Source organism: Pristiophorus japonicus, unplaced genomic scaffold (assembly GCF_044704955.1).
Source record: "Pristiophorus japonicus isolate sPriJap1 unplaced genomic scaffold, sPriJap1.hap1 HAP1_SCAFFOLD_37, whole genome shotgun sequence".
Taxonomy (NCBI): Eukaryota; Metazoa; Chordata; class Chondrichthyes; family Pristiophoridae; genus Pristiophorus; species Pristiophorus japonicus.
The window spans coordinates 2969-10000 of NW_027253543.1; the positions used below are offsets into that span (position 1 = coordinate 2969).

The following is a 7032-nucleotide window of genomic DNA, read 5'->3' on the forward strand; positions in this document are numbered from 1 at the left end:
CTCTCGGTCCCCGGGTAACACCGAGTGCGGCTCTCGGTCCACGGGCAACACCGAGTGCGGCTCTCGGGCTCCCGGCCAACACCGAGTGCGGCTCTCAGACCCCGGGCAACACCGAGTGCGGCTCTCAGTCCCTGGGCAACACTGAGTGAGGCTCTCAGTCCCCGGGCAACACCGAATGTGGCTCTCAGTCCCCGGGCAACACCGAGTGTGGCTCTCAGTCCCCGGGCAACACCGAGTGTGGCTCTCAGTCCCCGGGCAACACCGAGTTTGGCTCTCAATCGCTGGGCAACACCAAGTGTGGCTCTCGGTCCCCGGGTAACACCGAGTGCGGCTCTCAGTCCCCAGGCAACACCGAGTGTGGCTCTCGGTCCCAGGGTAACACCGAGTGTGGCTCTCAGTCCCCAGGCAACACCGAGTGTGGCTGTCGATCCCCGGGCAACACCTTGTGTGGCTCTCGGTCCCCGAGTAACACCGAGTGTGGCTCTCAGTCCCCAGGCAACACCGAGTGTGGCTCTCGGTCCCCGGGTAACACCGAGTGTGGCTCTCAGTCACCAGGCATCAGCGAGTGTGGCTCACGGACCCTGGGCAACACCGAGTGCGGCTTTCGGGCCCCGGGCAACACCGCGTGTGGCTCTCGGTCCCCGGGCAACACCGCGTGCGGCTCTCAGTCCCCGGGCATCACCGAGTGCGGCTCTCAGGCCCTCAGTCAGAGCCACTGGGCCAGGCACCAGCAACCCCGGGGGCAGCACCTTCCCCACACCAGGAAAACAACAACTTACATTTATACAGCAGGCCCAGCAATTCCCAGCCGCTCTGTATCAGTGGGAGCTGGATGTGGAAGTCACTCACTGGCCTCCTGTGCGGGTCTGTTTGTTACATCAGTTTGACCTGGATGGAGAGTGAGGAGAAGCTGCTGGGTTTCACCCTCAGTACTTCTGGGCCCAGTGGGAACAACAATCTACCATGTGGGCCTGTCGAGGGAGGTGGGGTCCCTTCCCTGAAGGTCAGTACTGACCCAGATGTGTTTTTACTACAATCCGGCAGCTTTCATGGTTATTTTTTTGCCCCAAAAATGACCAGATTCATTGAGCTCAATTTCACAACCTGCCTTTGTGTTTTTGTGGGTTCTCTCACACTCACTTTTCCTGTTTGTAATTCACTTTACAGGGTGTTAAAAGGGGAGGATCTGAAGACTGGAAGTTCAAACCAATCATCACCTCAAGATCTTACAGTCACTCGATACATCGGGACTGGAATATCATCAATTTTTGACCATGGAAGCAGAAGGCGCCGTTCACAGTGGGGAGAAACGGTACACATGCTCTGTGTGTGGACAAGAATTCAGCCAATCATCCAAACTGGAGAGACACAAGTGCAGTCACACTTGGGAGAAACCGTGTAACTGTGGGGATTGTGGGACACGTTTCAACTACCCATCCCAGCTGGAAACACATCGGCGAGTTCACACTGGGGAGAGTCCGTTCACCTGCTCCGACTGTGGGAAGGGATTCACTACAATATCCCACCTGATGACACAGCAGCGAGTTCACACTGGGGAGAGGCCGTTCACCTGCTCTGACTGTGGGAAGAGATTCACTACCTCATCCAACCTGCTGACACACCAGCGACTTCACACTGGTGAGAGACCGTTCACCTGCTCCGACTGTGGGAAGAGATTCACAACATCATCCAACCTGCTGACACACCAGCGAGTTCATAATGAGGAGAGACCTTGTAAATGTTCTGACTGTGAGAAGAATTTTAAAAGCAAAGAGCAACTGATGACACACCAGCGAATTCACACCGGGGAGAGGCCGTTCACCTGCTCCGACTGTGGGAACGGATTCACTCAGTTATCCAACCTCCTGACACACCAGCGAGTTCACACTGGAGAGAGGCCGTTCACCTGCTCCGACTGTGGGAAGGGATTCACTACATCATCCCACCTGCTGACACACCAGCGAGTTCACACTGGGGAGAGACCGTTCACCTGCTCCGACTGTGGGAAAGGATTAATTGTATCATCCCACCTGCTGAGACACCAGCGAGTTCATAATGAGGAGAGACCTTGCAAATGTTCTGAATGTGAGAAGAGTTTTAAAAGCAAAGAGCAACTGATGACACACCAGCGAGTTCACACTGGGGAGAGGCCGTTCACCTGCTCCGACTGTGAGAAGAGATTCATTCAGTCATCCGACCTGCTGACACACCAGCGAGTTCACACTGGGGAGAGACCGTTCACCTGCTCGGACTGTGGGAAGGAATTCACGACATCATCCAGCCTGCCGAGACACCAGCGACTTCATAATGAGGAGAGACCTTGCAAATGTTCTGACTGTGGGAAGAGTTTTAAAAGCAAAGAGCAACTGATGAGACACCAGCGAGTTCACACTGGGGAGAGACCTTGTAAATGTTCTGACTGTGAGAAGAGTTTTAAAAGCAAAGAGCAACTGATGAGACACCAGCGAGTTCACAATGGGGAGAGGCCTTCAGCTGCTCTGAATGTGGGAAGGGATTTATTACTTCAACCAACCTGCTAACACACCAGCGAGTTCACACTGGGGAGAGACCGTTCACCTGCTCTGAGTGTGACAATGGATTCTCTCAGTCAGGCAACCTGCTGAGACATCAGCGAGTTCACAAGTGACTGCAGGGGTTGGATTCTGCTGTTATTCACATCCCGGACTGAATCGTGTTCATTCTGACAGTTGGGGTTTATAACTCCTGTAACACTGATGTTAATTACTCCTGAAATCGACTGGAGTTTAATATTTGGGATGAAGGCACATAAATTAGTGTTTCTTTCAACACATTGCTGTGGATTTTTGACTTTCTCACCTGAGTGTTTAGCATCACCTGACTGGAGCTGAGAAAGGACATTCTGTGGGGAGGATCTTACGGGTGGATCAGAATTTAGCCTGGACACTGACCTTCAGGGCCACACTTAGTTCTCATTCTTCTGAACTGCAATATTTTTAATCCTACCTCCTCAACCTACTCAACCGTAAGTCAAACCCCTCAACTCGGGAATCAACTCTGGAATCTGGAGCAGACATGAGCAAGGACCTGAGGCTTATTAAAATACACATATTTCATTACAGACAAGGTTACGCTGGGAGAAATGTTCAGTTAGAACATAAGAAATAGGAGCCGGAGTAGGCCATTTGGCCCCTCGGTCCTCCTCCACCATTCAATAAGATCATGGCTGATCTGATCATGGACTCCGTTCCACTTCCCTGCCCACTTCCCATAATCCCTTACTCACTTATCGCTCAAAAATCTGTCTATTTCCAACTTAAATATATTCAAAAACCCAGCCTCCACAGCTCTCCTGGGCAGAGAATTCCACAGATTTACTACCCTCAGAGAAGAAATTCCTCATCTCAGTTTTAATTGGGTGGCCCCTTATTCTAAGACTATGTCCCCTAGTTTTAGTTTCCTGTGTAAGTGGAAATATCCTCTCAACATCCACCTATCAAGCCCCTCATTATCTTATATTCTGATGAAATCACATCTCATTCTTCTGAACTCCAATGTGTTTAGGCCCAACCTACTCAAGCTATCTTCATAAGTCAACCCCCTCATCTCCGGAATCAACCTAGTGAACCTTCTCTGAACTGCCTCCAATGCAGATATATCCTTCCTTAAATACGGAGACCAAAATACAGAGTCCATTACATGCAAAATGCCAATCAAACCAGCAGCACACTGGCACTTAACAGTGTGTAATTGGCCTACAGGCTTTTCTTGAATAGATTTGCTGAGTGGATGTAAACTTAAACCAGGTTTACAGATGTGATGCTCTATTCACATATTGAGGGGGGAAGAGATGCTGTGGGGCACATGCTAAGTCCAGTAGCTGAAAGTGATTAACAGACTGGGTTTTGTGTTTAGTGATCCCAGGCGTGTTACCACTACCAGCAAAATCGAAGCCCATGGAATAACAGGGACAGTGGCAGCATGGATATGAAAGTGGCTAAGTGATACAAACAGAGTCGTGGTGAATGGTTGTTTTTCAGACTGGAGGAAGTGCTGTTCCCCAGAGGTCGGTATTGGGGCCACTGCTTTTTTTGATCTATATTAATGACCTATGTACAGGGCACAATTTCCAAATCTACAGCTCAAACAAAACTTGGAAGTACAGTGAACAGTGAGGAGGATGGTGATAGACTTCAGAAAGATATAGACAGGCTGGTGGAATGGGCAGACATGTGGCAGATGAAACTTCACGTCGAAAAGTTCAAAACTGATACATTTTGGGTGGAAGAAAGAGGAGAGGAAATATAAACTGAAGGGTACAATTGTAAAGGGGTGCGTGAACAGAGAGACCCAGGAGTATATGTGCACCAATCACTGAAGGTGGCAGCACAGGTTGAAAAGTGGTTACAAAGACTTACAGGATCCTCGGATTCATGAATAGAGGGATAGAGTGCAGAAGTGTGGATTTTATGTTGAAGCCACGAAAAACTCTGGTTCGGCCTCAACTGGAGTGTTGTGTCCAATTCTGGTTCATCATCATCATCATAGGCAGTCCCTCGGATTGAGGAAGACTTGCTTCCACTCTAAAAATGAGTACTTAGGTGGCTGAACAGTCCAATACGAAGCCACAGTCCCTGTCACAGGTGGGAAAGATAGTCGTTGAGCGAAGGGGTTGGTGGGACAGGTTTGCCGCACGCTCTTTCTGATGCCTGCGGTTGATTTCTGCATGCTCTCGGCGATGACTCTCGAGGTGCTCAGCGCTCTCCTGGATGCACTTCTTCCACTTAGGGCGGTCTTTAGCCAGGGACTCCCAGGTGTCAGTGGGGATGTTGCACTTTATCAGGGAGACTTTGAGGGTGTCCCTGTAACGTTTCCTCTGCCCACCTTTGGCTCGTTTGCTGTGAAGAAGTTCTGAGTAGAGTGCTTGCTTTGGGAATCTCGTGTCTGGCATGCGAACAATGTGGCCTGTGCAGCGGAGATGACCAAATGTGGTCCGTGCTTCAATGCTGGGAATGTTGGCCTGGCCGACGACGCCAACGTTGGTGCATCTGTCCTTCCAGGGAATTTGTAGGATCTTGCGGAGACCTCGTTGGTGTTATTTCTCCAGCAATTTGAGGTGTCTGCTGCACATAGTCCATGTCTCTGAGGGTGGGTATTACTACAGCCCTGCAGACCATGAACTTAGTGGTAGATTTGAGGGTTTGGTCTTCAAACACTCTTTTCCTCAAGCGGTCGAAGGCTGCACTGGAGGCGGTGTTGACTCTTGTCATCAATGTCTAGTCTTGTTGATAAGAGGTGCCCGAGGTATGGGAAATGGCCCACGTTGTTCAGAGTCGCGCCATGGATTTTGATGACTGCGGGGTGGGGGGTGAGTGGAGGGAGTACTATTTGGTGAGGACAGGCTGGTGGCGGACCTCGGACTTAGATGTTTATTGTAAGGCCCATGCTTTGGTATGCCTCAGTAAATACGGTGACTATGACTTGAAGTTCAGCCTCTGTATGTTCACAGACGCAGGTATTGTCCGCGTACGGTAGCTCAACGACAGAGATTGGGGTGGTCTTGGACCTGGCCTGGAGACGACGAAGGTTGAACAGGTTCCCACTGGTTCTGTAATTTAGTTCCGCTCCAGCGGGGAGCTTGTTGACTGAGCTGGAGCAATTCTGGCTACCGCATTTTAGTAAGTATACAACGGCCTTTTGAGAGTGTGCAGAAAAGTTTTACGAGAATGATTCCAGGGATGAGGGACTTCAGTTACGTGGATAGTCTGGAAAAGTTGGGGTTGTTCTCGGAACAGAGAAGATTGAGAGGAGATTTGACAGAGGTGTTCAAAATCATGAGGGGTCTGGACAGAGTAGCTCGAGTGGGATTAGTAGAAGCTCTTGCAGATAGCCGGCATGGCCTACTTCCATGTTGTAACCAGTCTCTGATTCTATGATGATGAAAAATGTGTTGCCCACCATGCTCCATCTTCCGGGCACTGGGACCCAGTTGGGAACAGCGAAACTGAAGCCCCGCCCACTCTGTTCCCAAACCAAGATGGCCACGATTGCGCCCTGATCCCGCCCTGTGCAAAATGGCCGCCAGTGACCCCGCTCTGCTGGGCCTGTCAGCACGGGGCCTGTGGGCTCTAATTCTGGGCCTTAGATTTATTCTGTATCTAATCAGTGCTGTACCTGCTCTGGTAGTGTTCGATGGGACAGTGTAGAGGAAGCATTTTAATACATACAAAAAATGACGGACAGGTAAAGACCATCTGGTCGATCAAGCCTGTCCCACACAATTGCGATATATCACAGCGTATACACCCCACTCCACCCGAGTCCCTGTGATCTCCTGGGAGAGGCAAAAATATAGATTGAAAAAAAAAACTAGGACAATTTGGGAAAGTAAAATCTGGGAATTTCCTCTCCAACCCATCTAAGTGATGGAAACAGTCCAGGAGATCACTCTGGCCATTAAACTCCCTGCAGTACCTACCTTCTGTAAGTGTTAATCTCCGCCGCAGCCAGAAACAAATCCAGCTTTTTCTTGAAGGAATTCAGTGAGTCTGTATCCACCACATGAGAGGGCAGCTTGTTCCAGAGGTCTACTGTTCTCTGGGAAAAGAACAACCTCCTGATGTCTAACCTAGATCTATCCTTATACAACTGAAATGTGTGTCCCTGGTCCTGCCTAACCTATTTAATTGAAATAAACAGTCAGCTGGAACACTCTTTCACCTTCATTATCTAATAAACCGCAATCATATCGCCCTAAGTCTACACTGCTCTCAGGTAAAGAGTCCCAACTCTTTTAATCTATCTTGGTAACTAAGATGCTTTAGACTTGGAATTAGTCTAGTGACCCTTTCCAGAACCTCAATATCACCCACCATGTGAGGAGACCAAAACTGGACACAGTATTCCAAGTGTGGCCTGACTAAGGTCTTGTACTCGGAAAAACCAGTACTCCTCGCCTTATACTCAATTGACCTATGGATACACCCCAACACCCTATTGGCTCTAACTGTCGCTGCACCGCATTGCTCGTGTACCTTTAAGGATGTATTCACT

General features: G+C 49.7%; 1 pseudogene; it reads left to right on the plus strand.

Annotated features, from left to right (window-relative positions):
- The first annotated feature begins 218 nt into the window (after positions 1-218).
- Positions 219-2647, plus strand: LOC139250308 (zinc finger protein 345-like; annotated as a pseudogene).
- Positions 2648-7032: the final 4385 nt, after the last annotated feature.